A 22,077-nucleotide genomic window follows, 5' to 3' on the forward strand; every position below is an offset into this window, starting at 1 on the left:
GTGTTTTAAGAAGACATGTAAAAGAGGTCAACTTATAGATCAACACAACATACAATCATAAAGCAATGTAGACAAGTAGCACAGTTGATTTAATGAAGATGCGTTAGCTATTCAGCACAAAACATAAGTAAGCATCACATAAGATTGGTCAGTGTTGAAAAGATAGATGCATGCATAGTTTTGTATTCAGGGTCAGCACAACAGAAATACATAAGGGAAAGACTACAAGTTTTAACAAAGTTGAATCTAGTCAATCCTAGTCAAGCTATTTCTTCTTGTAGTTGAGTTGGGCTTCATGCTCTTTAGCTTTACCCTTTCCCTTGAATTTTTGCTGACTACCTGAAGCTTCTTCTGAATGTTGAGTTCTTTGAGCTTGTTCTTTCTCCCCCGTTTTGCCACCATCGGCAGGAAGAGGAATGAAGGTGTCTTCAATGGCAGCTTGAGTTAGGCGTTTAGAGAATGCCTTAAGCTTTCGTGTGCTTTCATTTATGCCGTCAAAAATTGGAACACCATCATCCAGAATAGAACGTGGAATCCTGATAGCTGCGGCACTCAGCATACTCAGAATATATGCTTGAGACTTTCCAACCCAGTGTATACTGTCAGTAAGCATGGCAAATGCTTGATGAAACATCTTTAACAAGGATGTGTCAAAGTACTGACGTTGAGCATTTGTATGGCGCACGTGGTTGAAAGTGACTCGAGAGTACTTCAGGATTTCGTTTGTCTTAAGCTGGTCATTTTCCATCTCTTCCTTGCTTAAGTTTAGCAGACGTACAACCTCACTAATTTGCTCAATGGAGCATTGGGAGGAGGAAGAGAGTTGGTGATTGGTTTTCTCTTGCTCAGTGTGAAGTTGGTTGAAGAGTTGATGAACTTTAGCAGAAGTTGCATACATTGTGTTCGCATCTGACAGTTGATGAATTTGACCCTGTAGGGAGTTCATGTGATTAACCATGGTCAGCTGGAGTTCGGCCAGCTTCATTATTGATTCCTGCCTGGGCTGTTGAGACTGTAATAAAGTCATGACACTCAGAAGATCCTTCAGACCTTTGATCTCTGTAAGAAGCTGAGTGACAGACGAAAGCTGAGTTGGCTCAACAGGAACTGACCCAGTGGCATCATTGTTTGTTTGACGGAGGTCATGGAGCAGGGCTTGAGCTGAGTCAATAATTCTTCGACCAGACTCAGAGGCAGTAAGATAGCTGAATGATCCATCATTCGTTGGCCCAGATGCCGGAAGAGGAGTAGAACTGAATGGAGGCGGTGTTTGGTTCTGCTCAATATAAGAAGTGCCAGCATGATCAGTGGCTGGTCTTGAGTTCACATTTCCAGTTGAGGCTGACTGGATTAGATTCTGCACTTGGATTTGTAGAAGAGGATGATCGGCATAATGTGTTACTTGCTCAGAGTCAGGCTCAAGCTGACTAGATTTGGGAAGCTAAGGAAGTTCAGTATTGACCTGAGCAGGTATTTCCTTAGCTTGCTCAACATGTTGAGGAGCAGGATCTTCGAGCACTTGCTCAGCATCATCTTGGCTTGGGGAAGCAGTTAAGTCGGCATGTTCCTTAGGCTGAGAAACAGGGGCTTGATTTTCTTGTTGCTCTGGTGAAGACTCAATAGGTCAGTGATTTCATCCCTCAGAGGCGAGTCACTCATTAGGTCAATGACTGGGGATCGATGTGCCTTCTTCTTAAGTCTCCTTAATTTCTTGGTCTTTGGAGGAGAGTCAGCAGGAATAGACTCAATAGAGTCAGCAGGTGAAGTTTCCCTTTGAACAGTGTGTTCCTTTTCTGTTGGCTCAGCTTCTTCCTCTTCAATCTCCTCAGTGTAAATTGTGCCATGTTGGTCAACATCTGATGGCTCATCATCATGCTCATTATCCACTGTGTCCTCATTATCGAACTGACCACCCAGTTCTTCTTCATCTTGTTCACCCTATGGTTGCTCAATGTCATCGCCAAGACTTCGTACAAAATTTGAGTCAGTGGGAATGACAAAGTCAGTAGGAGGTGCATTGATGGGTCTTAACTCAAAAGTGAGTTTCTTCTTCTTCCTCAGTGGTTGCTGATCAGCGTCCTCTCTCTCTTCTACCTCAGGCTCAACTTTTGAGGTTTTCCGCTGACCTAGGTCCATCCTGACCTTGTTGAATTTGAGGCTTTGTTCCTCTGGACACAAATTTAAGCTTCTTTGGTGGAGAAACAACGTCTCTAGAGGGGCTTTGAAACAATGTCACCAGATTTACGAAGTATTGCTCCTTCGTTTTTCAACTTGAGTAGTGAGGCAAGGTAAGCGGGGTTGATGAAGATATCCTTTCCCCGAACCTGGGTGACCATGTAGTCCCTATTGTCATCCGCGACTTTTAGGTTAGCATAGAATTCCTTCACTAACTCGGGATAGGTATGTTCGCGAACTGAGAACAGCTCTGTCCAGCCGTTGTTTTTTATCCACTCACAGAAGGGTTGCTCAGCTTCCACAAAACCCTTTGAAAACCATCTAGAGTGGTCAACCTTATATCCCCTCACACTCTCGTAAATCGGAGAGTAGGTGCGTTCTACGGGCTTCTTTGCCTTATCCTTCTATTGTTTTCCCTTCGAGGAGGTGGCTTGGTCAGCCTTGGTTTGCTTCCTCGGTGTAGTGACCTTCGAGTGGTCACGCTGACTCGTTTCTTGAGACTTGGTGGGAGTCTCACCGTGTTCCTGCTGAGCATGGGATTGAGGGTTTTCATCAGAGCGATTAATGGTGTAACCGGCACCGGAGACATTCTGAGAATCTTTTGCCATGATTCTTAGAGAAGTTTTGAGAAGTTTGGGAGTTTTTAGAGAAGAGTATTTGAATACCAGAAATTTCTAAGCGTAAAGAGATAAAAGTGGGAAATCATCCACTATTTATAGAGGTGTCGAATTGATCCTAAGCGTTGAGGTGTCCGTTTGACCTCGAGATACTCAATCGACAGGGATTCTGGTATTTATGACACATTCGGCGCATGTATATTCTAATTATTGCGCTTACGTCATCCTAGGTGGCTATTTAATTCGCGTGTTTTGCATTAAGTTTTGCAATGGATTTTTACTCAGTGTTAAGAATTTCAAACGTTTAAAGTTCTGAGCAGTCAGTGTTACGCAAGGTATAATTCGTGTATTCAATCACTCAGTTTAAGATAAACACTCAGCATTTATATTTACCCAGCATGTGATAGTTACTAATTTGGCATTATTCACTCAGCATGGTAACCAACTCAGCATGTATATATATCACATATTATACTTGGAATTTACTGAAGAGGATTAAACATACCAATGGCTTCTCTAAGTATGTTGAATTGCTCACGAGCCAGTGGCTTTGTGAAGATATCAGCAAACTGCTCATCCGTTGGGACATAGGTCAACTTAATCTCTTTCTTGAATACATGATCTCTGATGAAGTGATGTCTTATGCTGACATGCTTCATCCTACTGTGCTGGATTGGGTTCTTTGATAAGTCAATGGCACTTTTGTTGTCACATTTGACTTCAATTGTTTTAGTCTGAACGCCATAATCTTAAAGTTGTTGCTTAATCCATAGGACTTGAGCAACACAGCTTCCAGCAGCAATGTACTCAGCTTTAGTGGTTGATAGGGCTACTGACGCCTGCTTCTTACTGAACCAGGACACAAGACAGCTTCCAAGGAAGTGGCATCCTCCCGAGGTGCATTTTCGTTCAAGCTTGTCTCATCCGTAGTCAGCGTCAGTGTATCCAATGAGTGTGAAATCATGAGTATTGGGATACCACAAACCTGCATTCACTGAGCCTTGCAAATATCTAAGGATTCTTTTTACAGCTATGTAATGAGATTCCTTAGGGTTAGATTGATATCTAGCACAATAACATACTGAGAACTGAATGTCCGGCCTACTAGCAGTTAAGTAGAGTAGAGAGCCAATCATACCTCGGTACAATCTGCTGTCTACTGACTTACCATTTTCGTCAGCGCAGAGGACAGTGTCAGTGCCCATGGGGGTAGATATTGACTTGCAATTTTCAAGTTCATATTTCTTCAATATCTCCTTAGCATACTTAGTTTGACTGATGAAGATGCCATTTTTCCCTTGTTTGATTTGAAGTCTAAGGAAGAAGGTAAGTTCTCCCATCATTGACATTTCAAACTCAGTCTGCATCTGCTTACAAAATTCCTTGCACATTGACTCGTTAGTGGCACCAAAAATAATGTCATCAACATATATCTGAGCCAATAGGGTATCTTTACCCTTTCTCTTAATGAATAAGGTTGTATCAGATTTACCTCTGACATAATTTCTAGTCAGTATGAAACTGGTCAGCCTCTCATACCAAGCACGTGGTGCTTGCTTGAGACCATACAGAGCCTTTTTGAGTTTATAAACGTGGTTTGGGAACTTGGGATCCTCAAACCCTGGAGGCTGATTGACATAGACTTCCTCGTTTATAACTCCATTAAGGAATGCACTCTTAACATCCATTTGAAACAATTTAAAGTTCATATAACTTGCATAAGCACATAAAATTCTTATAGCCTCTAGCCTTGCCACTGGGGCGAAGGTCTCACCGTAGTCAATACCTTCTTGCTGACTGTAGCCCTGAGCTACAAGTCTTGCTTTGTTCCTGACCACGTTCCCTTGTTCATCCATCTTGTTGCGAAAGACCCATCTTGTTCCTATGGTCTTCTGGCTTTTTGGTTTTGACACTAAGTCCCATACTTCATTTCTTCTGAACTGATCAAGTTCTTCTTGCATTGCATTCATCCAGAACTCATCATACTCAGCCTCAATGAAGTTCTTTGGTTCCTGAATTGAGACGAATGCTACGTTGTTGAGGTATCTCCTGAGTTGATTTCTTGTCATCAGGGTGTTTTCAGCAGCATCAACAATGGCACTTTCTGAGTGTCCTCTTGGTATTCTGATCTCTTTTGGAAGATTGATGTCTTGAGCTGGTTGTGTTTCAACAATCTCTGCAGGTGTAGATTGGTCAGTGAAGACAATTTGAGTTTCGCTTTTACCTTTGGTCAGCCCTTGAGGTAGTGACTCAGCGGCTGTTTCTTGGTCAGCGGGTGCTGAGTATGGATCATCCTCAGTCAGCTGCTTGTCTTTTCCTGCAGGGTTAGTTTCATCAAACTCAACGTGTACTGACTCTTCTAAGACCTGAGTTCATTTATTGAAAACTCTGTATGCTTTACTGTTTGTTGAGTAGCCTAAAAAGATAGCTTCATCAGCTTTTGAGTCAAACTTAGCTAGGCTATCTTTGGTATTTAGAATAAAACATTTACAACCAAAGGCACGAAAGTATCCAATGTTGGGCTTTCGTCCTTTCCAAAGTTCGTAGGGGGTCTTCTTTAATATGGGTCTAACTAGAGCCCTATTAAGTATGTAGCACGCTGTATTGACAGCTTCTCCCCAAAAGTACTTTGGAAGCCTATGCTCACTCAGCATTGTCCTGGCTATTTCAACTAAGGTTCTGTTTTTCCTTTCAACAACCCCATTTTGTTGAGGCGTTCTAGGAGCAGAAAAATTATGGTCAATGCCGTTGGCTTCACAGAATTCAACAAACTGTTGGTTCTTGAATTCTCCACCATTATCACTTCGGATGTGAGCTAACTTAAGGTCTTTATCATTTTCAAGTTTTCTTACTAAATTTGAAAACGTCTCAAAGGTTTCATCCTTGCTACTCAGCAAGATGATCCAAGTGTACCGAGAAAAGTCATCTACAATGACCAAGGAAAATCTTCTACCACCCAAGCTCAGCGGCTGGACTGGACCGAAGAGATCCAAGTGTAGTAACTCTAATGGACGCTTAGTTGAGACAATATTTTTACTATGAAAAGATTGTTTGGTTTGTTTTCCAGCTTGACAAGCGTGGCATAATTGATCTTTTTCAAACTTAAGTTCTGGCAGTCCCTCAACTAATTGCTTTCTTGCTAATTTGGCCAGGAGGTCCATGCTTACATGACCAAGTCTCCTGTGCCATAGCCAGGAATTTTCTTCCCTTGACACTAAGCATACAGTTTTTGAAAATTTCTTTTCTAAGTTCAGCATAAAGACATTATCAATACGAAGGGCAGTTAAAATCAACTCATTTGTTTTACCCTCGAATATTTTACATCCAGTGTCATCAAATATAACTTTTCTCCCACTGTCACATAGCTGAGCTACGCTGAGTAAGTTATATTTGAGTCCGCTGACTAGGGAGATTGACTCAATAGTAGGATTACCACCAACGGTTCCTGACCCTACTATCTTACCCTTTTTGTTGTCTCCAAAACTTACACTTCCACCTCGTTTACTCATAAATGTGATGAACTGAGTTTCATCACCAGTCATATGCCTCGAGCATGCACTGTCAATGTACCACATCTTTGACTTCTCAGCACACCTCAGGCTTACCTGCAATATAGCTAGTTATCTTTAGGTACCCAAGTCTTTTTGAGTCCTTGTTTGTTAGGCTCAGCAGGTAAAGCATCATATTTCATTTTATGACGACACACTTGGACAGTGTGTCCATTTTTCCCACAGAAGTCACAGTTGACCTTCCGTTTAGGATATTTCACTGACTGGTCAGCACCCCAGTGCTGAGCGTGCCATCACACTTTTGTGGTGTGTCCTTTCTTCCCACAGAAGTCACACTGGACATTCCGATGAGGATTCCATCTCTGCTGACTAGTACTTCGGTACTGAGTGTTCAGAGGAATATTTCTTTTATTCGGAACCTTGAGTTGGTTCTGAATAGATGTGACATCCTTTTTCAGTTTCTTAGAATCTGATTGGACCTCGGAGACAAACTTTTGCATAATTTCTATGTTACTATGCAAAGTTGAGTTGTCTTGGAGAAGATATCGAAGGTCACTCAGTTTGACCTCTTCAATCTCGTCACATCGCCTGCTGAGTGCTCTAACCTTCTTGTTACACTTTTTGACAAGTGTGTAGAGGTCACTCAGGGCATTTATCATTTCATTTCTGAGTAAGGGTAGTGATATTACCTCAGTTGAGTGTGCCTCATCGTCAGATGCAACGGAGGGGTCAGCATAATCAGAAACACAAGGCTCAGCAAGCTCATCTGCCATGAAATAGATCTTTGCTGACTCAGTGGCATCGTCTCCTGATGATGATGACTCATCACTATCACTCCAGGTTGCCACCATTGCCTTCTTGCTGTTCTTCTTTTCCTTCCTTAAGGTAGGACAGCTTGATTTGATATGGCCAGTTTGATGACATTCAAAGCATGTGATTGGCTTTGAGCTGTCCTTCTTGCACTTGCTATCGCTGGACTCAGCTTTGTACTTATCAAACTTCTTGTAAGGCTTCTTTGAATACTTGTCATTCTTTCTGAACAGCCTTTTCATTTTTCTAGTGAACATGGCCATCTCTTCATCGTCTGTTGAGCTCTCGTCGGTGGAGTCGGCTTTCATGACAAGAGACTTTTGCTTCTTGTCTTCAGACTTCTCCTTCACCTCAAAGTTCTTCATCGAGATCTCATGGGTCAGCAGCGAGCCAATGAGTTTATCATACTTGTAGGTGGTTAAGTCTTGAGCTTCCTCAACAGCAGTTTTCTTGGCTTGCCAGCTTTTAGGAAGACTCCTCAGTATCTTCTTGACTTGCTCTTCCTCAGTAAAGATCTTGCCAAGTCTCTTGAGCTCGTTGATAATGTTTGTGACTCTTGCGTTCATCTCAGAGATTCCTTCATCATCATTCATTTCAAACAGCTCGTACAACCTCATGTGCTGGTTCACCTTGGACTCCTTAACTTTGTTGGTTCCTTCGTAGGTGACCTCCAGTTTCTTCCAGATCTCCTGTGCTGACTCACAACCTGAAATTTTGTTGTACTCTGCAGCATCTAATGCATAGTGAAGCATGTTTATAGCCGAAGCATGATTTTGTAGCTTCTTGAGATCATCTTCTGTCCATTTAGTCTCAGCTTTAACAACCGTTTGACCGTCAATAGTTTCAACAGGAACAAATGGGCCTTGGACTATAGAAAGCCATGCACTCATATTTGTTGCCTGAATGAAATTTTTCATTCTGTTCTTCCAAAAGGTATAGTTAGACCCGAAGAACAGAGGGGGCCGAGTAATGGACAGTCCCTTAGGTAAAATCTGAGTTGTCTGATTTCCTGGGAGGAAACGAGTGCTGTTCTCAGCCATTGTGGGGATCAGCTCAAGATAGTTATATCTTGCTCAGTGAGCTGGTAAGCTCTGATACCACTTATTGGTCCCTTATAACGTGACAAGTTTAGTTCCAAGGGGGGGGATAGGAACTATTTAAAATTTTGTCCGTTTAGGCTGACTTCTTTTCTTAAGAAAAGGTTTACACAGCGGCGCTAAGTAATTCTAAGACACAAGCTTAGTCAACTTGTGACTAAGTCTGTTTCTTTCCTTGAGTCAGGAGATAGCACTTAGAGTCTATTCCTAAACTCAGCTTCTTAGTGCACTCAACTCAGCGTGAGTTCGTTACTTAGTCAGTTTTATAGCAAACAATATATAAAGGAGTTTAAGGGTTAGAAATATGTTCCTCAACAGACATATCCTGGTTCTGCCTCTCCGCCTACGTCCAGTCCCCGGAACTCGTCCGAGCTTTTTGAATTCTCTACTGAGCTCTTTAAAGGTAGAGCACGAAACCTTTTACAATAGAAGCTGAGTATACAAGAGTACCTTCCTCTATACCTCTACTCACTCCTATATCTACCGCTGAGTACTATAACCGAGTACTCAGCCTCTCCTTTCTATTCTTCTAGAAATGATAAAGTGTTTGTCCTAAACAACAATTGCTAAGACACTTTAGATGATTGAAAATCACTCTAGACTTTTACACAATAATTGGAAATTGTGTAAGGTTTTTGCTTTGCTTTTCTCATAGAACTTCAAGTATGAATTTGGACAGCGTTTCGGCTAATTGAAGATCTGCATCGATTGAAGCAAATGATAGGCCTTTATATAGTGACACTTGAGGCACCGGTAATTTCGAATTTCGAAATAACCGTTGGAGGGAAACGGCTTCCTGTCGTTGTCACTCAGTACGCGCTCAGTGTCATTGGCCAATGAGATTCTTGCATCTTCTGTCCGTGGCAGTGCTCGGCAGCTTTTCGTCCGGTAAACAGAATGTTTCGACATATTTGGCAAAGTCTTCCAAACAGCTTCCTGCGCCTTCTGAACTTTACCCAAAGTAGAAATACTTTGTTTAGAAGTTGGTTCTTGTCTGCCGCTGTCTTGTACTTCTTGTCGTTCCTCAGCAGCTTCATCTTGAAGCTATTGAGAGAAGGCTTCTCGATCCTTCTTCAAGCTGAGCTTGTGCTTTGTACAAAACGACCGCGTTTTGAAATCTTGGGCCCTGAGGTCTTGATGTGTTGACTTGGGCTTGACTTCCACTTATGGGCTTTTAGACTTTATATCTTAATGTCTTATAAATCAATGAACTCAACATTGAACAAACACATTAGTATGAAAAAATCAAAGCATTTAAATTTAATGTGTTAGAATATTTTTTATCAATTACATAAATAATTTTGTCAAATCAAAATCATGTGGAAAGGTGTTTCAACATCTTTTTCATCATATTTTCTAAAAAGCCTCATTCAATACGATCATATGCTTTGCTCATGTCGAGCTTCAAAGCGGTTGTCCCATGTTTCCCTTGCCTCAACCCGCGCACTTTATGGATCATCTCATACACCACAATAATGTTATCTGAGATGGATCTGTCAGCTATGAATGCACTCTGAGTAGTAGCAATGATGGATGGAAGAACAATTTTAAGTCTATTAGCTAATATTTTTGATAGAATCCTGAGCAGAACATTACAGAGTGCAATCAGACGTAAATCAGAGACATATTCTGGCTTACTGATCTTTGGAATGAGCACAATCAACGTATCATTAAGATTCAGCGGGATCCTGCCAGAACGGAGAATAAAGAAACATACCTCACATACATCAGGTCCCCCTATACTCCAAAAATGCTGAAAGAAAGCCGGATTTAATCCGTCAAGGCCCGGACTTTTATCCGGATGCACAGAGAAGCAAGCATTTTTTACTTCGTCGTTTGAGAATGCGTGAGATAGCAACTCATTTTCCTCCTACGTGACCCTTGATTGTACAAACGGTAAAAGTGGAGAATCATTATTACCCATACTCGTGAATATCCCGTTAAAATATTCAGATAGAATATCGTCTAATTCGTTGCCCTTTGTGCACCAATTACCGTTAGAATCCTTGAGACTCGAAAAGCTGTTCCTCTTTCTTCTGTCTGTTGCGTAGGAATGGAAGTATTGTGAATTTGAATCACCATCTCTTAACCAAAGCAATTTAGCTCTCTGCTTCCAAAAATCTTATTGTTTCTTTAATGTTGACATATATGCTAATGAGGCATGCTTGAATCTTTGCATTCCATACTCGTCCATTCTTCCTTGTACGGCTTCCATCTGCAATCTGTACATATTCAAGGATTTTTTAAAATTTGATTCCAAAGAGGAACTCCACTCTTTGAGTGCATCGGTACAAGCTGATATCTTAGTAGATATCGAACAATTTTTATCAGATATCCATGCTTTACGAACAACTACTTCACAATGAGACTCCCTTAGCCAAGCATTCTCAAAACGGAACCTATTGATCACAGGACAGCGTAGCCACATCTTACTCTCTAAAAGGATAGCCGAGTGATCCGATGAAATAGTAATAAGATTCCGAGTTCTAGATTCTGCAAATAATTCTTTCCATTTTGAGTTGACAAGTGCACGATCAAGAGTTTCCTCAATCCATCTATGAGTACCTAGACCGACTTCCCACGTGAATGGATACCCATCCATGGGAACTGACCCTAAACCACTCTCCTCCACGGCTTTTTTGAATCCTTCAATAAGCCAATTCGGCTGACTTCTACCTCCTCGCTTCTCCTGCAAACATATTATATCATTAAAGTCCTCTATGCAGCACCATGCATAACCCTCTTGGTCTTTGAGGGATCGCAGCAAATCCTAAGAGGCTCTCCGGCGATGTTTTTTCGGGAAACCATAAAATCCTGTAACACGGCAGGTTGGTATATTTGGAAAGGTAATAAAAGCATTAATATGATTAACTGAAGATGACTGAATTGTAACTGTGATATTATCTTTCCATAATAGCATAATACCACCCCCATGACCCGAGCCGTTCACAATAAAATATCCACTGTACCCGAGCTTTCTACCAACCAAAATCACTTTCTCCTCCTTAATCATAGTTTCCCTTAAGAAGGTAACCATAGGCCTATGAATCTTAACTAGGTCCATCAGAACATTAATTGTACGTGGGTTACCCAACCCACGACAGTTCCTGTCACACCCGACCCAAATCGGCATCGGGTATGAATGGAAAATAGGATAACCAACTTCTAACAGTCTGAAATGCGAATCTATTTTAAAAATTTATTCGGACTACCTAAAATGTTATTTATTATTTGGCTTGGACTTGATAATCCTATCAAGCTTCCTACGTATCCCGAACGTCTTTAATTTTTAAATCGGGAATCAAACCACGTAGTTCTACCTAATTTAGGTAGTTCTCCTACTTAGGTAGTTCTCTTAATTATTCACACCTTGTTTGACTCATTAATCATTTAATTGTATATTTCACTTCATTACTGTACAATGTTATTTTTCACAATAAAGTTATTGAGCATAAACTAATATTTAGTATCTCAAATTTATTTGATAATCTAATTAAATTATATTTTATATACGAATATTTTATCCAACCCGACAATATAAATTTTTAAACTTAAAAAAAATCATATTATCAAATGAAATCAATTCATAATAGAACAAATCACAATTAAATATCGATATTTTTTTTATCAAAATAAACCGTAATCAAATAAATTGTTTATCAAATCTGACTCATAATCAAATAAACTCTTTATTAAACGAGTTCGTAACCAAATAAACTTTTCTCCAAACCAAATTCATAATCAAACAAATAGATTATCAAACCAAATTCGTAAATTATATCCATCCTAGAGTTTCTCCCCTTACGTATCAATCCCCACAATAGAACCGTGATATCTCATAATTTTGCCTATCCCGCATGGTCTTACTCAACACTTCTTTACCATACCCGATAGGTCTTTCAAATGTGTACACAGGCCATGTCTCTCACTGAACATGGGCTTCAAATATAAAACCACCGATCCGGATTACTCTAGATGGATATATATATAAAATCATAAAATTACAACATGCTCAAATCTCTTTTCACAATCAAATTTCATAACCATAAACCATAAACCATTTGGCTTCCGCAAAAGGAGCACAATTGTTCCATACTCTCTAAAAATTGCTCAAAATACAAAATCATTTAAAATCAAATACTCCTTTAATATAACTAAAATTATCAAAAATTCATATAAAAATCACTGATTCATAATTTAATCCAACTCTAAGAATTAAATTACTTAAAATATTATATCGATAAAATTTAATATCGTTTAAAGTTAAATCTTCTTATCAGACTATTTTCTATTACCGGAATGGTAACGTAACACTAAACCGGTATAGTTATTTTAAACCGAACATATCATTAGACTCGTTACGGTGTCATAAGTCTACTTGTACTAATCTTATATTCGAATTCTTGTATAAAATTTATATTCTACTATTTTTCTTTATACCGACTTTAATTGACAAATATCGGTATTAGTCCTTCTAATTTAACAAATATCAGTATAAATCCTTCTAATTTGACAATTTATTTTAATTCATAAATTCGATAAATTAAAGTCACTTAAATATTATACAAATAGCTTAAAACTAAATTTTAAACCCAACGCTTTTATCGGACTATTCTCGTTTGTTACCGAAATTGTAACGTGCAAACTAAACTGGTATCGTTAATTCCGACCGCAGGTTCAGTTAGACTCTTAACACTGTCACAAGTCTATCCGTATAAATTATTATTTTTAATTTCTTTATATTATTATATTTTTTTTTCAATATATAAAAATTTAGACCATTACAATTTAATAATTTAATATCGTCAATTCCTTCTGTGACCGAAACCTACAAATGATAAGAGTATTTTTACCCAATTGAAAATCCAAAACAGAATAAAAACCTATTCCTTTATATTGATATAATTGGGTATATTCTTTTTATATCTGCTTGATACATAGACGTAGACATTTTATATTTATGGGCTTTGTTCACATACCATTCACCTTGATATAAAATTAATGGTTGTTAATTGTAGTTCTCTCATATATATGTTTTACAAAAACGTAATGAGCATAAAGTAAATATAATTATATATGATTAATTATGAAAATATTAATTAAGGTCCTCCCAATTTATAATTTCTTTTAAAATTTATATTAATTTTAAGTTTTCACCTAAAGACATAAAGTTGATCTCTAGACTATATCATTTATATCCATATTATTCATTCATTCAATTATTTACCAATCTAAAAACGTAACTAATCTCCTAATCTAATATTAAGGTAGAACACAGATATAACATAAGGTTCAAATACCATTTTGCATTTTATCAATTCAAACATAAAATACTCTAATTACCTCTTATATAAAATACTTCAATTACCTCTTATAGACTCGTAGAGGAGAGTAATTACCGTACCAAATAAACCCATCCATACGAGGTCTTTAACTCGTATCAATAGATTTCGGTTCTACTTTGAAAATTGAAGAATCAAATACAAGTACAACTCTTTCTCCTCCCTTTTCTTTTATGTTATCTTTTTTTTATATATATATACTAGAACGAACCCCTCGCTTTGCTTCGGGTGTATAAAAAAAATAATTCATTATTGATATCTAATTTTTTAAAAAAGTTGATATTCTGAATTAATATATAGCCACAGGTTACAACCAAAATAGATTAAGTAAAGCCTATATTTACAACCATGTGCCGTTTAGATTTACAACCAAAATAGCTGAAGTAAAGCCTAGATTTACAACCAAAATAGCTTAAGTAAAGTCTAGATGTACAATCAAAATAGGTTACTTGAAGTTTGTATTTACAATCAAAACTATTCCTATTATAGTAATCAAAAAGTTTAAAGCATGTGATGGATCTGTCATGCTGATGAACATTGATTTTTGCTTGGATTACCTGAGAGTAAAAAAAAAGGAATATGAGAAAGTTATTGTAAATAAAACAGTATGTTGTTCATTGGTAAATGAATTACAACTTACTTCATTTTTTGTTTTTTCTTTGACACTAAGCATGTGAGAAGCTCATCAGATTTTGCAGTATCATCAACCTTTTGAGGAGGTTTGTCTTGGAAAGTGAGTGGAGCAGTAGAGTTTGAATTTTCTTTGTCAGATGGTAGGATTTGAAGTTTTTTTACAACGATAGATGTACTGGATTGAGATGCAGGAGATTGAGAAAGCAACTGTGTGGAGCACATAGAAATTGGGCTGGGAATTTCTGGCTTAATGGGGGTAGATTCGTCATTGAAAATATGTGTCACTTTGAATGAAATGTTCGATGCATCCTCAACTCTATTACTCATAACAACTTGGAAAACTTTATCTAATCCACAAATTTTTGACATTATTGATGGCATTTCATACCGATCTTTGAAGGTTGCTGTCAGGTTGCTTGCAGGAATTCCTATTAATTTTGCTGCTAAATGTCCAAATAACACAAAAGGAGCAATTCCTGTTTTATCTTCAGCAATTATTGTCAACTTGTACCTATCGAATTTAACAATTGAATTATTAACAAATAACTGTAAAGTGGTGTAAATATTCTTAAGCAAAAAGGAAGCATCTGAAAATAAATATAGAAAATTAAACTTTACCAATGGATAGGAAGTTGTGTGACTTCACCACATTTCTTGCACAAACCTTGTCTTCATTGGTTTGTAAACCACTTTTGCATCGTTGACATGCTCATCACTACAATCTATTTCTTTAATTTTAGCTTTGCATGTGTATTTTGTGGCCTAATGAAGAAGGTAAAAGTTAGGTGAAGTTAATTAGTTTTGAATATGTCTTAAAAAATTTAAACTAATATTTAACCTTCTCAACATGGATGTCCAATTCCAGAAGTTGCTGAATGCTTTTGCAGTTGTTATTTTTATCAGATTCAATATCTTTAAGAATGACAGCCTCTTTGGTAACTTTCAGTAACTTTCAGTAACTTTGGACTTGTGTCATTTAAGCTAATAGTAAAATGATATTGTTTTATATTAAGAAATAATACTATATAAAACATATTTAGTTTACATGCAACGTATATACCTGTTCACAATATGGTCAACTTCAGGTATTTCAGGATTAATGTAGAATTTTGTAGCTGTTGTGCTGTTAAGTTTGGAAGTATCTGGAGGGGAAATGGAATAAGTTAATAGGGAACTGGGGAAAAAAATATTTGAAGTGTAAACATTTATTTAAGGAATGATAAGGATGAACTAAACCATTGAAAGGTTTGACGATCATGGTAACAAATGCAACAATCACTGGACTGTCTTTAGCAATTGTGAGCACATTTTCCTCTGGAAATGAAACAGCTGTTTGTCCCCAAAGAGTTACTTCAATTTGATTTCCACTGAGAAAAAAAGTGAAAAGTTAATTGGAGTTTCAAATCTTCACCTAATAAAGGGAATTAAAGTATTAGATTGTAAAAAATATATTCATATAAACTTAATATCATTACATGTAGCTACCAGTCGTTTCTAGGGTGGATTATCTTTTGGATTCCCAATTGATTATGATTAGAAAAATCTTATACTTTAATTAATTAAATCAAGCTTTGTCTAATTCTTTCATATTAATAATGTAGTTCTAATCTTAGTTCTTCATACAAAAAATGTATATCAGAGTAGTAAAAATAGATCAACTAAGGTTGGTTTTGAGTGGTTAAGGGCGTGACAATTAATATTATTATATCAATATTATTATTAAATTAAATAGATCTTGATTTCGATTCTTAGCATATACAAAAAGATTTAATTGAGAGAGGATCCATCTCGAGAGTGCTTGATGAGCATCGAACCGAGAAATCAGACAAACTATCAAAAACAAATTCAATATTATATGTGGAAATTTTTATGGTCCGTTAATTCAAAAATAGAACAATATAGTCGGTGAAAAATATTTTAAAAATAAAGAAGCACATTTAAAAAAAATGGAACTATAGTTTCATAAAAAAAATGGAACTATAAACATGTATGTTCACTTTTAAATTATATAAAAGGAGGGGTAGAAAATTTGTAAATATAATCTCACAGCAATCAGTACAGTTCACCATAAATTACAATCAGTTCAATATAAATTTAAGGTTCATGCATACCGATGAAGACAAAACAACTCAAATTTACTCATTCAATACTTTTGACAAACACCTTGGTGATGAAAAGAGCCACCAAATCACAAACATCCCCAAAATCCCCAAAGCAATCAGTTGACGATAAATTTAAGGTTGATGCATACAGATGAAGACAAAACAGTTCAAATTTACGGAAAGAAATCGGGAAGAACATGAATCAAAAATCCAAGGAAAAGAAGAACAAAACACAAAGAAGACTTACTTTTACAACCGCTCGAACTCTTTCCACAACTTCCAAACCCACTTCAAACCCTAAATCACAGTATCACCAACCTGGAAAACAAATACAATTTTTTTTAATCTATGAACTTTTGAAAGCAGAAAAGAAAAGAGAAGGAAACCATAAATAACCTATGCAGTTTTTAGATCTGGCAGCAGTGAGTGAAGATAAACGGCCAAAAATAGTTGAATCGGCGGCCGAGAGCGGAAGAAGAATCAACAAAAGAAAGAGAGAGAAACGATGGGAGAGAAGAGAGAAACGATGAAACTGAAAATGCACATACAGGAAATATTTGAAGCTACGCCGTTTTGAGAGAGGTCTAACAAAAGCTTTGAATGGAAATTAGAAGGGTAAATTAGTAAAACACCAGAATTGAAATTGATTTAGAGGTACATATATATGTTATTAACGAATGTTTATGGTATTAAATACTGAATCTGTCTACAATTTGATGCTTTGTTGTTAAAGATAATAAACAAAATATGTAGCATTAAATGTACACAAATAATTCTAATACAGCAAACAACGGATGATATTAAACATTCAATTTGTGTAAAATCAAATGTTTTCTTAGTAAACATAATAAACAACATATGTAACATTAAACGTACCCAAATAATTAACCTCCAGCAAACGGAAGATGCATATATATGTGTAATGAATTTTTAAAGTTATAAAAAAGTGTCTGTTAAACTTAGTAACAGAAGGTTTGTATATCAATTCCAATTTGGTTTCATTATTGTGTTTTTCACATTATGATTGTGGTAAGTGTTTTTTTACATTAACTATTTACATTGTTGAGATTTAAAAAGCAAAATTAACATATAATGAAGTTAAATATTAGTGTATACCCGATATCTCGTAAGAAAAGGGTCCTCTTATCCCTTATTTGGTTTGAAACCATTGTTGGTTCAATGTCTTCAATAATGACTAATTGTCCAACAACATCTGAAAATGAAAAGAAACATGTAAGTGATAAAATAATCATGTATGGTGTAATTAATCTTATAAGAGAACTTACCACATAAGTAATCTACAAAACCACTTCTCATTTTTATACTATTGAAGTCAAGGAAATTAAATTATCATAAGGAATGTCAGAATCAGATTCTTCAAGTTTTTTGACAAAGACATTCGGAGGAAGTCTGATGCGGAAGGGATGCTTGCTTATCTTATAGTTACTTTGAGCTGGTATGATAGTGAATCCAGAAATATGGTAAATGGATCCTTCTTGCAGTAAATCTCGAATTTGAGAAGCAAATTGTTTTGGTACAGTTCCCTGTAAGGTATCACCCTGTTTTGAAAAGAGAAAAAGGAATATTAATATAAAAAAGGGTAAATTCCAAAAAAAACCCTGTGGTTTGATGTTGTTCCAAAAAAACCCTTTTGGTTTGTTTTTACAAAAAAAAAGGACCGTGGTTTCACCGTTACCCGAAAAACGGAAAATTACTTAACACCGTTAAAAGTGCTGACGTGGCAAGGGGTAGAGTTGGGAAAAAAAATTTATTTATTTTTAATTTATTTTTTTTCTTTTTTTTTTCTTCTTCTTCCTCTCTTCCTCCTTTTCTTCTTCTTCTTCTTCTCTTTCTTCTCTTCTTCTTCTTTTTTTCATCTTTTTTTTCTTTTTTTTTAATTTCCAGAATTTCTGGAAAATTCCAGAATTCTGGAATTTTTCTAGAATTCTGGACGTCTGAAATCCAGACGTTCTTAAGAACGTATGGGTTTCAGACGTTGAACGTCTGGATTTCAGACGTTCAATGTCTGAAACCCAGACGTCTAGGTTTCAGACATTGAACGTCTGAAATCTAGACGTTCAACGTCTAAATTTCAGATGTAACGTCTGGATTTCAGAAATTTAAAAAAAGAAGAAGAGGAGAGGAGAGGAGAGGAGGAAGAAGAAGAGAAGAAAAAGAGAAAAGAAAAAGAAAAAGAGGAGGAGGAGGAGGAAGGAGAGGAAGAAGGAGAAGAAGAAGAAGAAGAAGAAGAAGAAGAAGAAGAAGAAGAAGAAGAAGAAGAAGAAGAAGAAGAAAAGGAGGAAAAAGAAAAATTTAAAAAAAATAAAAAAAAATTTTCCAGAATTCTGGAAATTAAAAAAAAAAGAAAAAAAAGATGAAAAAAAGAAGAAGAAGAGAAGAAAGAGAAGAAGAAGAAGAAGAAGAAGGAGGAGGAGGAGGAGGAGGAGGAGAAGAAAAGGAGGAAGAGAGGAAGAAGAAGAAAAAGAAAAATAAAAAAAAAATAAATTTTTTTTCCAACTCTACCCCTTGCCACGTCAGCACTTTTAACGGTGTTAAGTAATTTTCCATTTTTCGGGTAACGGTGAAACCACGGTCCTTTTTTTTTTTGTAAAAACAAACCACAAGGGTTTTTTTGGAACAACACCAAACCACAAGGGTTTTTTTTTGGAATTTACCCTATAAAAAATATAGGAAAGTATAATAGCAATAAACTGAGAAGTATGATAAAGATAACAATAAAAGTTGAAGGTTATAAATAATACCATTTCATCAATAAAGAGCTCGTCAAAACTGAAAATTTGGTTTGGATTGTGTGGGTTGATGAAATCCCAAGAACGTGCTACACGAACCTTTATGCATATTTGCTTGTTGTCCTTGTTGATGTCTTTTAATGGTGTATATGCCATCTTAACTGGTTGTGTGGTTGTAAAAATAATGAAGATGAAACTTATTGAACAACATAATTGATGACTTGTGGAGAAATTCTGATCAGCTTCAGTCCCTGTGGGGGCGTCGTTGGGTTCGACGGGGGGAAGCTCCGATGCCAAAGTCAGTAAGGATGAACAAGAGTGCAAACTGAATTGACAAAGGGTAAAGATAAATGTGTACCTTGATAGCCTGAGACTCAGGCTATATATAGCTATGAAGTTGTAACTTCCAGTAACTAGAAAGTCTCCATTAATGCCTCATTAATGGCGGTTACAAGTTACCCTTAAGTTGACGGTTAGCTAATTGATAGCTCATTAAGGGTCTTTATGGAGATTCGCCTCACAGGTTCGCCCGCGGGTCTCTCTTGGCGAGTCCTAGGTGATCCGCCCGTCGGATCTCTTTACTTTGATACGCTGCGGAGTTCTTGTATCAGGCGACCTACACGTGGCGTTCTTTAGGCGAATATCCCCTTTGATCCTTGGGATAATATCACAATGTTATCAGAAGCCCCCCCCCCCAAAGTTCCCTTAAAGTCCTTTAGGGCTTTTGAGCTTCTTTGCGCGTCGTCATGATTACCTGTATTAATGATCCCTTTGTTCGATGCCAATCGATGGATGACACGCGTCACAGGCGCGCCGCTCAAGGAAAGAGAAAATGTTTTCTTCATTTCCCACTTTCTCTTTCTTCCTCATTTCTCCATTTTCTTTTGCGTTTTCATTTACAGAGCTTCTCTCAGAGTTTCAGAATTATCGAAGCTTCATTTTCATGTAAGTTCATCTTTTTCATTCTACTTTCTCTGAATGTTTAGGAGCTCTTCTTCGTCCTCCGAATCAACCTCTGAACTCTTTAATTTGTCCTCTTCTCCTGAGATTGTATTCAGTTGGACTATTTCATCGTCGGAAAATTCTTTTTCCTCCCTAGGTACGGTTTGCTCCGATTTAGCTGAGTTACGCAACTCGTCGTATAATTGTGATCGAACTCATTTAGGTAGAAGTAAAAACCTTTCCAGTCCGGTCACCGGTACTGCTCCGGCCGTAGACTTTAGGTGTTTTTCTGGGAGGATGGCTTCTTCTTCTTCCCGACCTAGGAAAAAGAATCCTCGAGCGGAGTCCACTCCGTCTCGTATGAATGCCGCGGATCTTGCGGATCTGGCGAGTCGCTTCCCATGGATCAATAATTATGAGACTCAGTTAGCGGCGACTCATCAACGACCTTCCTGTCCGCCAAGTGGTTTCCTAACCATATACTGTAGTCACGTAGAGAGAGGGTTCCGACTTCCTCTTCCAAAGATGATGGCAGACATCCTTTCCTACTTCGATATCAATGTCTTCATCTGTATGCATCAACCTTAAATTTATCGTCAACTGAATACTTTGGGGCTTTTGGGGATGTTTGTGATTTGGTGGCTCTTTTCATCACCAAGGTGTTTGTCAAAAGTACTGAATGAGTAAATTTGAGTTGTTTTGTCTTCATCGGTATGCATGAACCTTAAATTTATGTTGAACTGATTGCAATTTATGGTGAACTATACTGATTGTTGTGAGATATATTTACAAATTTTCTACCCCTCCTTTTAAATTTAAGGCACCAATTAAACTCTAATAACTCAAAAACAGAACCAAATTGAAATTGAAAGAAACTATCTGAAGTGTTACTCAAAAACACACTATTCTCCATTTCAACTGATAAAGAAGAGGAATTGTTGGATAAAATATCTTCATTACTGTCTTCACTGTCCATCTTTATATCAAGAATTTCATGTTTAGGAACATGTGCGGCTGCTTCTTCAATATAATTAGGTGTTTCTGCACAAGGATTCCAAGTATCTACAATTTTGGCATCTTTGCCAGTCAGTTGTTGAACAATTGATAGAAACTGACAAGGATTGGTTAATTTAACCATTGTTGGATTTGAAAAATAAGTAATCTTTATTGGTTTTTCCATGTAGTTTGGGGGGTTTTGAATCTTGGATCGTTTTTGGTGAAAATGTTGTTCATTGAACTTGCACATTTGAAAATAATGAGAGCTATGATCAGAGGTTCGAAATTGTTGTTGTTTGTGGGATTGGATTGGATTGATGGTTTATTTTTTATTTAGATGATAGCATTTTATAGGGTAAAGGAAGATGTGAACCATTTAAGCTTCCAAGAAGCATGGATTTATTAAAAAAACAAAATTTGAAAAATAAGAATGATGCCTAGATAAAGTTTCCTGCCAAACCAGAGAGGAATTCTAATTTCTAGGTTAGATATCTATACCCAAGTTTGGACAAAAAGTGGATGGTAAACTACATCGTTTTGGGTGGGTGGGTGAGTTTGTAGGAAAAGAAAAGAAAGAGGACAAGACTTTTCTTTTTTTTTTTTTTTTTGATAACAGCAGAAACAAAACAGGGACAAAACAGAAAACTAGCCCGGGACCAATCTCGGGACGGAAATGCCAGCTAAATCATCCATCAAAAGTTCCCTTACATAACCTGGTATACCATTCAGCACCAAAAGACCCGGCTGGGCGGAATGAGCTTCAGAAGCAATTCTGTCCGCGACCTTGTTTTGCTCATGATAGATATGATGAATATCAAAACCAATAAACTCCATTACAGTAGAAAGAATTCACTGCAAAATATTCCGCGATGAACCAACAAGGTCACAAGGCTCCTTCACACAGCTAACAAGCTCTAAATTATCCGATTCCACCTCCAGATAACTAATTCCCTCACCCTTTGCGAGTTTCAGACCATACAACAGTCCCCACATCTCCGCCTCAAGCGAATTACCCTTTCCCATATTAGCCAAGAAACCAATTTTCCAGCAGCCATGACTATCTCTAATGACCCCCCCACATGAAATGTCACTAGTGTGGTTCAT

At 37.2% G+C, this 22,077-nt stretch overlaps 1 long non-coding RNA gene across 1 annotated transcript; it reads right to left on the reverse strand.

The window, feature by feature from the left end:
* Positions 1 to 13,912: 13,912 nt before the first annotated feature.
* Positions 13,913 to 16,856, reverse strand: LOC136229005 (uncharacterized). The gene is made up of 7 exons (XR_010688956.1): positions 16,682 to 16,856; positions 16,533 to 16,603; positions 15,420 to 15,550; positions 15,244 to 15,325; positions 14,802 to 14,945; positions 14,191 to 14,694; positions 13,913 to 14,107 (listed from the first exon to the last, which is right to left on the reverse strand). It is a non-coding gene; the product is annotated as an uncharacterized lncRNA (long non-coding RNA).
* Positions 16,857 to 22,077: the final 5,221 nt, after the last annotated feature.

The sequence above is a fragment of the Euphorbia lathyris genome, chromosome 1 (genome assembly GCF_963576675.1).
Source record: "Euphorbia lathyris chromosome 1, ddEupLath1.1, whole genome shotgun sequence".
NCBI classification, from domain to species: Eukaryota; Viridiplantae; Streptophyta; class Magnoliopsida; order Malpighiales; family Euphorbiaceae; genus Euphorbia; species Euphorbia lathyris.